At 45.4% G+C, this 14,545-nt stretch overlaps 1 pseudogene; it reads left to right on the top strand.

Annotated features, from left to right (window-relative positions):
• The first annotated feature begins 4,751 nt into the window (after positions 1 to 4,751).
• On the top strand, positions 4,752 to 6,081 carry LOC142302417 (uncharacterized; annotated as a pseudogene).
• The last annotated feature ends 8,464 nt before the right edge of the window (positions 6,082 to 14,545 follow it).

Raw genomic sequence — 14,545 nt, 5'->3', positions numbered from 1 at the left:
CAGCCACTTTTAGGATGCCACTAAGTTTTCTCAGTGTTTGCTATTATAATGGCTTAGTGAAAATGAGCTTGAGGGTGCATGCAGAGGTGCTGGAAATTGCTTGGCACCAGTGGGACACTAATGAAGTCCAACAGCCACTTTTAGGATACCACTAAGTTTTCTCAGTGTTTGCTATTATAATGGCTTAGTAAAAATGAGCTTGAGGGTGCAATGCAGAGGTGCTGGAAATAGCTTGGCACCAGTGGGACACTAATGATGTCCAACAGCCACTTTTAAGATGCCACTAAGTTTCCTCAGTGTTTGCTATTATAATGGCTTAGTAAAAATGAGCTTGAGGGTACAATGCAGAGATGCTAGAAATAGCTTGGCACCAGTGGGACACTAATGAAGTCCAACAGCCACTTTTAGGATGCCACTAAGTTTTCTCAGTGTTTGCTATTATAATGGCTTAGTAAAAATGAGCTTGAGGGTGCAATGCAGAGGTGCTGGAAATTGCTTGGCACCAGTGGGACACTAATGAAGTCCAACAGACACTTTTAGGATGCCACTAAGTTTTCTCAGTGTTTGCTATTATAATGGCTTAGTAAAAATGAGCTTGAGGGTGCAATGCAGAGGTGGTGGAAATTGCTTGGCACCAGTGGGACAGTAATGAAGTCCAACAGACACTTTTAAGATGCCACTAACTGGCAGCACTCTTTTTAATTAAAATGGCTTTGCAAAAATGTGCAGGAGGGGAGAATGCAGAGGTGGTGGGACTTGCTTGGCACAAGTGCCACAATAATGGAGGACAGCAGCCACTCTTTGGATGGCACTAACTGGCAGCACTCTGCAATTAAAATGGCTTTGCTGAAAAGGGCAGGAGGGTACAGTGGCCGGGTTGTGGGTCAGTGTAGAGGAAAGGAAACCTCACTTTATATCCCTCCTAATGGTGAAATGCAGCAAGGAAGTCCCTGAGCTTAGCTACACAGACGCTGTTATCTGTAGCTGTTAAAAACTGTTTCCACGGACCTGACTGTCACCTATGGCTCTGAGCCGGATGAAATTAAACTTCTATCCCTAATCTGTAGAACGCTGTGTGTATAGCGTACACAGCAGGATCGGCGGCAGGAACTGCATCAGCGGTGACTGTCACCCAGACGCAGAAGGCAGATAATGGAGTGCTGGAAGAAAATGTCCGTTTTTATAATGCAGGGACATGTGACATGGACAGCCTATGACACATGCCGTTGCTTCTCTGACAAAATGTCCACTTAGCTGTGTGTCTGGGATTGGCTGACATGCTGGCCCGCCCCACTACACGCGCGCGCTTAGGGAAGGAAGAAAAGAAAAAAAAATGCGACCGCCATTATCCCAGCAGCAGTGATCTGAACGCGCAGTCCCCGCACACTATACGCTGAAATTTCATAATAGTGTGAATCACAGAGTGACTTACACTATTACAGCGAAAAGCCAGCTAGTAATTAGCTTGGCTTTTTGCTGATAGAACCGTTCTCGAACGTAACTCGAGCTAACGAACTTTTAGCAAAAAGCTCGAGTTCTAGTTCGATCTAGAACACCCCCAAAATCACTCAAACCGCGAACTGGAGAACCACGAACCACGAACCGCGCTCAACTCTACCAGAAACTATTCCTGCCTGCATTGATGCCCATACCTGCATCCCGATCCCTGGGGCCAGCTGTCACAGCACCGTGTGTCTTCCTGAGTAGCACCTGGTGGCTACCTTCTAGCACAAGCCAATCCTCACAATCAGAGTATCATGCTAGATAAGGGGAAGTTCCAAGTGAACAGAAATGGGAAGAGAAACCCTGTGTCTAGGGAAGAGGACCAAACCAACTGCGAGCCTCTGGCTTCCCTCACCACTCTAGATAGGTTCCGCACCTATATGCTGAGCCAGATACCTGATCCTGGCTTACCCTGAAATAAGCCCTAGGTAGGGAACGGATGGGATGAGTGCTTAGTCAACCCCACTAAGTTCTAAAGAACACATAAGGAAAACTACACAGGGAAAGTAAACAAATAACTTATCTCCAGATGACTCAGGGAGGGGAACTGTAACAACAACAAAGTTTCTCCAGATAAATACAAACCGACTGCTAGCACTGAAAACTTGTCAAGGGTATTAGACCTACTGAATCACCAGCACAGGATATGGTCAGAAATGGGGAATCAAAGAGGCATACATAGTCAAGGTCTCAAGCCTGGTCAACAAAATATTATCACAACAAGTAATAGAACCAGAGTCCAGACAGTAATCCAGTCACAATATCTGGCAAGCTAGGAGTTCAAGTAGGCTGGGGTACTATCGTATTGGCCACAACAGGAAGCTGAATAATTCTGCTGATCTACTTTATAGTTGTACTCACACATTAGCCTGGCTGGGTGCACCTCACTAATTCCAAGTTGCAGTGTCCGTGCTGCTCAGAAATACTGACCTTGATGTCTTCTCCATCACAAGTGCCACCTGCAAATTGAACAAGGCGCTTGGTGACTGAAGCAGATGATGCTGGAATAGGAGCTGTTTCCACGCGATTGCCGTCAGGAGCTTGGCTTATGTAACAGCCAAGCTTCAGCTATTACAGCCATGGGCAGTGACTGCACCTACCTGGCTGTTTATACAAAAATAAAGTTATTGAGTTCAGCTCACCCACTTGCTATGTGTTCCAGACTCCTCCTGTTGCATGGACTATTGGGCGCAGCCACCTGTCAGCAATGAAGAAAAGGAAAACTTGTCCAGGGCTCCAGAGTGAACAATCCAACCAGGTAAGATTTCCACATTTTATTGGCACTTAGTGCACAAGTAAAAAGATTTACATCAAGGGTTAGACAATCTCTATAGAGAGGAAAATAATTTTTGACAACGACAACGCGTTTCGGCTAGCTGGTGTAGCCTTTGTCAAGTGAAGTCTATAGTCAAGAGGATTCCTTATAAAACTCCAAGCTGTTGATGAAACAGGTGTAACTCTTCAGCAACCAACCGAGGTAGTCTTGTTAACCCTTTATTTCTCCATTGAAATTCACAATTCGTTTAACATATAAGTCCAATCTTGAAGCATATTTCTGCATGTGAAAAAATTGTCACTTATATCATACAAAATACTGTGCAAAGGGATTAAACATACAATACGCAAGTGATTTAATCGAAACACATAGTAAGTAATAAATATCGACAAATTTCCATATATTGCTTTTAAATTCATATAATTTAAAAAAAGTTATTAATTTTGGTTGCTCAAGATTACATTAAAATTGCATCAATTCATTGAAACAAAATGACAGATTAACACATTTTATAGAAATCACCAAGACTTACAAAAGTCTCATGTTGGAGAGTAATGTAATGTGAACATACCCCTATCCAACTTCAAATAGAATAGAAAGTATATATTCTTCATATAGATTATCAGATTCCCATATTTTATAATTATTACTGAGATTGAAATGTCCCATGTCAAAAAATATAGTTGGAAATACGGTATAAACATATTCTATTTGATTCTTAATGGGAAATCCAAGGAAATATATAAAAAGAAATATATTGCTTCATACAAACCAAAATTTTGCCACATAAATAATTTCATTGCGATCAATATGTACATCATGATCCTGGGCATATTGGTATATGTGAAAGAATTTTTTTTCTCACTCATATATATTACAAAAGAATTAATTATTCTGAATACAATGAACAAATGATGACACCAGGCATCCATATATTCTATATAACTCCATGCAAATTTTATGGACTTTTAATAATGATTCCTCAAAAACAACATTGAACCATTGGAACAATGAAAAAATGAAAAAAATGAAAAAAGTCACAAGATCCACATATAATGTGAAATAAATCGCCAAATTCACATATAATGTGAAGAAATTGTTGTTACTACAATTGGAAAATATCACACCAGTGTATATCTGAGATTATAATGTGTATAATGTATATACTTAATAACCGACTTCAAATGGTTTTTTTTTTAGATACAGATGTATTCATTAATGAAAACTAAATTTCACTGAACATATATAATAAAACACCAATCTAATTGTATTGCAACCAGCAGATATTAAGTCCTTCAGGTTGTCTAGTTCCCAATTTAAACATCCAAAAAGACTCTCCTGTTGAGAATCTTTCGTCTAAAATTTCCCCCTCTTGTGGGTCTGATGTAAATCTTTTTACTTGTGCACTAAGCGCCAATAAAATGTGGAAATCTTACCTGGTTGGATTGTTCACACTCTGGAGCGCTGGACAAGTTTTCCTTTTCTTCATTGCTGACAGGTGGCTGCGCCCAATAGTCCGTGCAGCAGAATGAGTCTGGAACACATAGCAAGTGGGTGAGCTGAACTCAATAACTTTATTTTTGTATTTTCATTGCAAGAGAGCATCAGTTACGTGCTCCCCACTTTTAGGTGTCATTCACATGACCGATCCGTTTTTGCGGTCCGCAAAAAACGGTCCTGTTTTTTCACGTATGCATCCGTGTCACATCCGTGTGTCATCCGTTTCCGTTCTGTTCCTTATATGGACCGTATGTCATCCATGTGTCATCCGTGTGCCTTACGTTTTTTTTACGGACCGCAAAAAAACGGAATGAGGGAAGTGACATATATTTACCCACTATCCATAGCTTCAACCTACATGAGGCAGTCAGTTTCCTCCAGTGCTATTTTCTACTGATTTTCACAGCGTAGAGAGCTCTGGTGAGTTTTTTGTGCTTGTACGCTTCTGATCAGAGTCTTTTTTGACATTATCATGCAAAAAAAACCTACTGATAAGGTTCTGCTGTACTGGCTCTTTCTCGGTACTATGGACAGCAATCTACACTGCTGTCTGAGGAATCAAGGATGTGTAGGAGGCACTGGGTTCACCCTATTGTCTTGCAGCATAAGGGCCACTTCTATGCCCTGTATTCGGACCTGCGCCAACACCCAGAGAAGTTCCACCCGTTTACCCGGATGTCGGTGGAAAACTTGGCGTCCTGGACTCACCTTCCAGGACCCAAACATGAAGCGCTGTATTTCACCTGAAGAACGGCTCATTGTTACCTTGAGGTAAGGTAACATAGGTCCTCACCGGTCAAACATTCTGTTATGTACCCAAGAATGTTCAATATATTTTTAGTCAGTATGGGATTTATTTCAAATATTACATTTTAATTGCCAAACTATTTTTTTTTTTTTTCGATTTCTGGCAACCGGAAACTCTTTTGCTTCCCTGCATTTAGAGTTTCTGCTAGGGATCTCTACAATCTCTGGTATTGTCAAAGGCACATGTTCAGTGATATGAGTGCATCTATGACAATCAGTGATGCCTGAGCTGACGGCTGAAGATTCGCTGCGCATCACCCAAGGCTTCCAAGACTCAGCGCAGTTTACAAACTGCATCGGGCCACTGGATGGCAAACACATTCGTGTAAATAAGCCGCCTCACTCAGGGCCCCGATACTTCAATTATAAGCAGTATTTTTCCCTGGTCCTGTTGGCCTTGGTTGACAGTGACTTCAAGTTTGTAATTGCAGATATCGGGGCCTATGGCTAGCACGTCAGATGCACGCATCTTTCATGCTTCCAGAATGGGTGAATGGCTTCAGAGGAACCAGCTTGCCCTTCCAGAGCCACGAACACTGCCTGGATCCCAAGGACTCCCAGTTCCTTTTGTCCCTGTTGCTGATGAAGAGTTTGACTTGACACCACATATTATGCGGCCCTTTCCCAGACGCGATTTGGATGACAGAAAGCGAATATTCAACTACCGCTTGACTAGAGCTCGTCAGTATGTGGAATGTGCATTTGGAATACTCTCCAATAAGTGGAGGGTATTTCATTCTACTATGCAATTGAATCCAGAAAATGCCACCTTGGTGGTTCAGGCATGTATACGTCTCCACAACTTTGTACGCATCCACGATGCTTCATTGAACCCAGAATCTGACCAGTACCGGCCTTCACAATCAATTCGTGTGGACCAAACCCAACATGGACGACCTGGAATAGCAGGACTGGCAATTCGAAATATCTTTGCAGACTACTTCATCAGTCCAGAGGAAGCAGTGCCGTGGCAGTTGGATGCCATGTGTGTTTAGGATGTGGTGTAGAATGTGGACTCTGGACTTTCATAATAATTTAGTTAGCTAGGTTTATTTTTTAGGTAGTGTAGTGTAGGGACTCGCAAGAGAATGAGGACCCTTGATGTGGGCTTGCGGGCTGTAGAATTGTCACAACCATATGCATGATATAAATTTATATCAGTTGATCAATATTTGAACAACTAATACATTTCTAATTGTTTTGAAATTCTGTCAAATATATAAAATAGTAGTAACTAGGTTGTGTTTTTTTAATTTTATTAAAGAAAACCACGGGTTTCCCCCATAAATTTTGCATATGCAGTACAGGAACAGCAGCAGCTACAAACTGCAACCCTCAGCTGTCTACCATACCTTGACTGGTTAGTAAAAATAGAGGGGACCCCACTTTTTTAATTTAAATTTATTTTAAAAAAAATGGATTCCCCCCCCATTTTTATGAAACCACCCTCAGCACACAACTGAGGCCTGATATTATTAGGGTGGAACGGGCCATGGTTATTACACCCTTTCCACCCTAACACTAGCAGTCCACAGCTGCCCCAGAAGCGGTGCATCCATTCGATGCACAAAGTCCGGTGCTGGACCCTGCTTATGTTTATTTTTAAAATAAAAAATAATAAATGGTTACCGATTGCTTGTGAGGGGTGTTTTACTAAGAATACAAATTTTCTATAAAATAATTAAATTAGTCATGGAGAGGTATCTTATAGACGCCAACCCATGACTAATACCAGGGCTGATGTCAGATGCCAATTCTCAGCTGAAATCAAGCCCATTTATTACCCCATTTGCAAATGCACCAGGCAAATGGGAAGAGCAGGGTCCAACCCCTGATTTGGCACATCTAATAACCATGGCCCTTCCCACCATAATAATATCAGCCTCCAGTTGTCTGCTGAACCTTGACTGGTTTTTCAAAAATGGGTGGGACCCCATTTTTTATATATTTAAAAAAAAACAAAAACAAAAAAAACATAAGCGTGGAGTCCACTCTATTTTAATTAACCAGCCAAGAAACAGTAGGAAAGCTGAGGTTTGCAGGCTGCTGCTATTTCTGTGCTGGATATGAAAAAGAAAATTCAAATTATAAAAAAAGCCCCAAAAAACACCTATCTCGATCAAGCTATCTAACTAGTGATGAGCGAGTACTAAAAAGCTCGGGTGCTCGAAGCTCGGGCCGAGCCTCCCAAGATACTCGTGTACTCGGCCCGAGCAACGAGCCCAATGTTATCCTATGGGAGACCCGAGTATTTTTGTGAAATGACCTCCCGGCAGCATGGAGAAACTCTAAAAATGTCACAAAAGTCTCAGAAGAGTGCTCAAATGACATGGCAACAGCATGGGGAAGACCCCTTGAAGCATTTATCACTCAAAAGTCACAGCTGTGAACAATTTTGTCCGCGTTTTACGCCATTTTTACGGACTCACCAGAAAACCTTCCAAAATGACCCCAAAATGATTTTTCATGGCGGAAATGTTAAGGGCACATACCCAATAGTGAGATAGAGCTGGTGTATGTTACTTTTTGAGATCAATACATGAAAGATTTTACGTGAAAACATTGTGTGGCACTCCGATGTCCCTGAGAAGAGACGTACATGAAGGCCTCTTGAGTCTAATGTGCCCATTTTGAGGAAGTGAGTCTTTGTAGTATTTTCCTTTGCCAGGGCAGTCCTAAATTGTGAGGTTCACCAATGCCCCTGCATACAGACGTGCATGAGGGCCTCAAAACATTAAGTGTCCATTGTCAGGAAGTGGGTGTATTATAGTATAGCCCTTAGGCAGGGCAGCCAAAAATTGGGAGGCTCCACATTGTCCCTGGGTAGAGACGTGCATGATGGCCTTTAAACCTGAAGTGCCCATTGTAAGGAAGTGGGTCTATTTCAGTATAGCCCTTTGCCAGGGCAGCCAAAAATTGGGAGGCTCCACATTGTCCCTGGGTAGAGACGTGCATGAGGGCCTCAAAACATTAAGTGTCCATTTTAAGGAAGTGGGTGTATTTCAGTATAGCCCTTAGGCAGGGCAGCCAAAAATTGGGAGGCTCCACATTGTCCCTGGGTAGAGACGTGCATGATGGCCTTTAAACCTGAAGTGCCCATTGTAAGGAAGTGGGTCTATTTCAGTATAGCCCTTTGCCAGGGCAGCCAAAAATTGGGAGGCTCCACATTGTCCCTGGGTAGAGACGTGCATGAGGGCCTCAAAACATTAAGTGTCCATTTTAAGGAAGTGGGTGTATTATAGTATAGCCCTTAGGCAGGGCAGCCAAAAATTGGGAGGCTACACGTTGTCCCTGGGTAGAGACGTGCATGAGGGCCTCAAAACATTGTTCCCATTGCAAAGGAGCGGGTCTCCTGTCGTTGTAATGTCCATTCTGCAAAGAATGGGCGAAAAAATTTACCACTGGGGGTATACCTGAAACAAAGACCTAACTATTGTAACGGTCATCATGATGGCGCATGAGGAGAAGGAGGAGCAGTCCAGCGATTATCCAAAGTCGAGAAGTGTACCCATGGGTGAGTGGAGGTACATGGCAAACTTTAAATTCCGCTCTCATTTGCTGGTGGTGTGGTGAAGTCTGGCCCAATCCAACCCTTGTTCATCTTTATCAGAGTCAGCCTGTCAGCATTTTCAGTTGACAGGCGGGTGCGTTTATCTGTAATGATTCCACCTGCGGCACTAAAAACACGCTCTGACAAAACGCTAGCAGCAGGGCAGGCCAGGACTTCCAAGGCGTAGAGAGCCAATTCATGCCACGTGTCCAGCTTGGATACCCAATAATTGTAAGGCACAGAGGAATGTCGGAGTACAGTTGTTCGATCTGCAAGGTACTCCTTCAGCATCTGGGCAAACTTAGGATTTCTTGTGGCACTACCCCGCACCTCAGGGGCTGTGGTACGTGAGGGGCTGAGAAAACTGTCCCACATCTTAAAGACTGTTCCCCTACCTCTGGCGGATTGGACTTGTGCCTCTCTCGGCTGTACGCCTCGGTTGTCCACTGATTCCTGACCTATGCCGCTAGCGTTTTGTGAGGGGAATGCTTTGCCTACTTCCGTGAGTATGGCCTTCCGAAACTGCTGCATTTTGGTTGACCTCTCCTCCACGGGAATAAGAGACAAAAAGTTCTCCTTGTAGCGTGGGTCTAACAGTGTTACCAACCAGTAATGATTGTCGGCCAAGATGTTCTTAACGCGAGGGTCACGAGACAGGCAGCTTACCATAAAGTCAGCCATGTGCGCCAGACTCTTAACAGCCAGGACTTCAGTAGCCTGACCAACAAGATGACTGAACATGCTGTCCTCCTCCTCCTCCTCCTCCTCCTCCTCCTCCTCCTCATCTACCCTGTCCTCTGGCCAGCCACGCTGAATCGAGGATATGACTGGTGTGCATGTCATATCCTCAATTTGGCCGGAGAGTTGCTCCATGTCTTCATCCTCCTCCTCGTCATAGTCCTCCACTGCACGTTGTGATGAGACGAGGCTGGGCTGTGTGTTATCACCCACACCCACTACTGTTTCTTGCTGCAACTCATCGCGCTCCGCCTGCAATGCATCATGTTTGTTTTTCAGCAGGGACCGTTTTAGAAGGCAGAGTAGCGGTATGGTGACGCTAATAATGGCGTCATCACCACTCACCATCTTGGTGGAGTCCTCAAAGTTTTGGAGGATGGTACATAGGTCTGACATCCATCTCCACTCCTCAGGTGTTATGTGTGGAGTTTGACCCATTTCCCGACGGCTTAGGTGATGCAGGTACTCAACAACTGCCCTCTTCTGCTCACATATCCTGACCAACATGTGCAGAGTTGAATTCCAACGCGTGGGGACATCACACACCAGTCTGTGAGCCGGAAGATGCAAACGGCGCTGAAAGCCGGCAAGGCCGGCTGAAGCAGTAGGTGACTTTCGAAAATGTGCAGACAGGCGGCGAACTTTTACCAGCAGATCAGACAGCTCTGGGTATGACTTTATAAACCGCTGAACCACGAGGTTGAGCACATGGGCCACGCATGGAACATGTGTCAGCTGGCCTCGCCTCAAAGCCGCCACCAGGTTCCGGCCATTGTCACAAACGACCTTTCCTGGCTTTAGGTTCAGAGGTGTGAGCCAGTGATCTGCCTGCTGTTTCAGAGCTGTCCACAGCTCTTCTGCATTGTGGGGTTTGTCACCTATGCAGATTAGCTTCAGCACAGCCTGTTGCCGCTTCGCCGAGGCAGTGCTGCAGTGCTTCCAGCTTGTGACTGGTGTGGAGGGCACAGTGGATGAGGATGCGCAGGAGGAGGAGGAGGCTGAAGAGCATGACATTCCGGAGCTGTAGAGTGTGGGTGAAACACTGACTGAGGTAGGGCCTGCAAACCTTGGTGTGGGAAGGACGTGTTGCGTCCCTCGCTCAGACTGGGTCCCAGCTTCCACAATATTAACCCAGTGTGCCGTCAACGAGATGTAGCGGCCTTGCCCACAAGCACTTGTCCACGTGTCTGTGGTTAGGTGGACCTTGGGTGAAACAGCGTTGTTCAGGGCACGTGTGATGTTTTGTGACACGTGGTTATGCAACGCGGGGACGGCACACCGGGAGAAATAGTGGCGGCTGGGGACCGAGTAACGTGGGACAGCTGCCGCCATCAGGTCACGGAATGCTTCTGTCTCCACCAGCCTAAAAGGCAACATTTCCAGCGCAAGCAGTCGCGAAATGTTAGCATTTAGAACTGTGGCATGTGGGGTGTTGGCAGTGTATTTGCGCCTGCGTTCAAAGGTTTGCTGAATGGATAACTGAACGCTGCGCTGGGACAAGGACGTGCTTGATGATGGTGTTCTTTCTGCGTAGGCAACTGTAGGTGCAGGAGTGGAGGAGGCTTGTTCGCAGGCAGCATGGACAGAGGATTGGCTCGCATGCACAACCAGCGAAGACGTAGCAGTGACATCAGCAAGCACTGCTCCTCGACTCTGTTGTACTTCCCACAAAGTCGGGTGCTTGGCTGACATGTGCCTGATCATGCTGGTGGTGGTCAGGCTGCTAGTTTTGGTACCCCTGCTGATGCTGGCACGGCAGGTGTTGCAAATGGCCTTTTTTGAATCATCTGGATCCAACTTAAAAAACTGCCAGACTCGTGAAGACCTAACATTTGGACAGGCACCTTGTGTCGTCGTGTTGTTCCGGGGAACGGTTGCCTGACTTCTGCCTGGGGCCACCACCCTGCTTCTTACTGCCTGTTGTGATGCTACGCCTCCCTCCCCCTGTGCACTGCTGTCCTCGCTCTGCATATCCTCCTGCCAGGTTGGGTCAGTTACTGGATCATCCACCACGTCGTCTTCCTCTTCCGCACCCTGCTCCTCCTCCTGACTTGCTGACAATTGTGTCTCATCATCGTCCACCACTTGTTGAGACACGTTGCCAACTTCGTGAGAACGTGGCTGCTCAAATATTTGGCCATCTGTACAGACGATCTCCTCATGACCCACTTCAATATGAGCTGGCGAGAGGCCAGAATGTGTGAATGGAAACGTGAACAGCTCTTCCGAGTGTCCAAGTGTGGGATCATTAATGTCCGAGGAGGACGTGTACTCAGCCTGGTGGTAGGAAGGAGGATCAGGTTCAGAAATGTGCGGTGCAGTATCACGGCTACTGACACTTGACCGTGTGGAAGACAGAGTGTTTGTGGTGGTGCCAATCTGACTGGAAGCATTATCCGCTATCCAACTAACAACCTGTTGACACTGGTCTTGGTTCAAGAGCGGTGTACTGCTGCGGTCCCCAAGAATTTGGGACAGGACGTGCGAGCGACTAGATGTGGCCCTTTGTTGTGGCGAAATTAGAGCTTGCCCACGACCTCGGCCTCTGCCTGCACCACCATCACGTCCACTTCCTTGTTCCTTGCCAATGCCCTTGCGCATTTTGCAATGCTGTGCACTGCTGACGTGTATATTCACTACTTGTGCGTTATATCAAAGTTTCTGGAAATTGCACACAAGTGCACCTGTACGCTGCCACCGACAGGCACACACGTGCGGTTTTAAAAACCAAGCACGGACGCAATAATAACCTAACACAGGTTTTAGGAGCAAAAATTAAGAACTCTGACACTATCAGCCACTGCTGACTGACGTGTATTATACACTACACTTGTGCGTTATATCAAAGTTTCTGGAAATTGCACACAAGTGCACCTGTACGCTGCCACCGACAGGCACACACGTGCGGTTTTAAAAACCAAGCACGGACGCAATAATAACCTAACACAGGTTTTAGGAGCAAAAATTAAGAACTCTGACACTATCAGCCACTGCTGACTGACGTGTATTATACACTACACTTGTGCGTTATATAATAGTTTGGTAAACGCACACCAGTGCACCTGTACGCTGCCACCAACAGGCACACACGTGCGGTTTTAAAAACCAAGCACGGACGCAATAATAACCTAACACAGGTTTTAGGAGCAAAAATTAAGAACTCTGACACTATCAGCCACTGCTGACTGACGTGTATTATACACTACACTTGTGCGTTATATAATAGTTTGGTAAACGCACACCAGTGCACCTGTACGCTGCCACCAACAGGCACACACGTGCGGTTTTAAAAACCAAGCACGGACGCAATAATAACCTAACACAGGTTTTAGGAGCAAAAATTAAGAACTCTGACACTATCAGCCACTGCTGACTGACGTGTATTATACACTACACTTGTGCGTTATATAATAGTTTGGTAAACGCACACCAGTGCACCTGTACGCTGCCACCAACAGGCACACACGTGCGGTTTTAAAAACCAAGCACGGACGCAATAATAACCTAACACAGGTTTTAGGAGCAAAAATTAAGAACTCTGACACTATCAGCCACTGCTGACTGACGTGTATTATACACTACACTTGTGCGTTATATAATAGTTTGGTAAACGCACACCAGTGCACCTGTACGCTGCCACCAACAGGCACACACGTGCGGTTTTAAAAACCAAGCACGGACGCAATAATAACCTAACACAGGTTTTAGGAGCAAAAATTAAGAACTCTGACACTATCAGCCACTGCTGACTGACGTGTATTATACACTACACTTGTGCGTTATATAATAGTTTGGTAAACGCACACCAGTGCACCTGTACGCTGCCACCAACAGGCACACACGTGCGGTTTTAAAAACCAAGCACGGACGCAATAATAACCTAACACAGGTTTTAGGAGCAAAAATTAAGAACTCTGACACTATCAGCCACTGCTGACTGACGTGTATTATACACTACACTTGTGCGTTATATAATAGTTTGGTAAACGCACACCAGTGCACCTGTACGCTGCCACCAACAGGCACACACGTGCGGTTTTAAAAACCAAGCACGGACGCAATAATAACCTAACACAGGTTTTAGGAGCAAAAATTAAGAACTCTGACACTATCAGCCACTGCTGACTGACGTGTATTATACACTACACTTGTGCGTTATATAATAGTTTGGTAAACGCACACCAGTGCACCTGTACGCTGCCACCAACAGGCACACACGTGCGGTTTTAAAAACCAAGCACGGACGCAATAATAACCTAACACAGGTTTTAGGAGCAAAAATTAAGAACTCTGACACTATCAGCCACTGCTGACTGACGTGTATTATACACTACACTTGTGCGTTATATAATAGTTTGGTAAACGCACACCAGTGCACCTGTACGCTGCCACCAACAGGCACACACGTGCGGTTTTAAAAACCAAGCACGGACGCAATAATAACCTACTAACAGGTTTTTTTGGGGAGCGACAATTACAGTACAGACAAGTCAGACACTATCTGGACTGTTTTACACTGTGTACACCAGCCCCAGATATGAAGGCTGGTATACGGTCACCACTACCCTGCCTGCCTGCCTGCCTGTATACTGCTACAATAGTCCTGACAAGGACTCTTTTGGTCACTAGCCTGTATTCAGACCTGGCTATACCCTGCCTGTATATAGCAACAATAGTCCTGAGAAGGACTCTGCTACTGTACTCCGACCTGGCTATACCCTGCCTGCCTGTATACAACTAGAATAGTCCTGAGAAGGACTTTTGGTCACACTGTTTGCAGCCCTGCAACTGAAAAAGCTATAAAGGGCCGCAAAGCTTTCCCTGAATCAGCGACACTCTCCCTACACTCACTGTCAGAATAGCTGTGAGCAGAGCACAGCGCGCCGGCCGATATAAAGGCTCGGTGACGCTGTGCAGGCCGGCCAATCACTGCAATTCCACAACTAACAGGGCTGTGGCATTGCAGTGGTCTGCCAGCCAATCCCTGCATGAGGGCTGGCTCTCAAAAGAGCGCCAACATGCAGAAATGAAGACCACGAGTAAAGCACGAGTATCGCGAGATTACTCGGTCCCCGCCGAGCAGCCCGAGTACAGTGATACTCGTGCGAGTACCGAGTAGTGACAAGCATGCTCGCTCATCACTATATCTAACTAATTTATTTCTATTCTTT

The sequence above is a fragment of the Anomaloglossus baeobatrachus genome, chromosome 4 (genome assembly GCF_048569485.1).
Source record: "Anomaloglossus baeobatrachus isolate aAnoBae1 chromosome 4, aAnoBae1.hap1, whole genome shotgun sequence".
Classification (NCBI taxonomy): domain Eukaryota; kingdom Metazoa; phylum Chordata; class Amphibia; order Anura; family Aromobatidae; genus Anomaloglossus; species Anomaloglossus baeobatrachus.
This window is presented reverse-complemented; position numbering and strand designations above follow the sequence as displayed.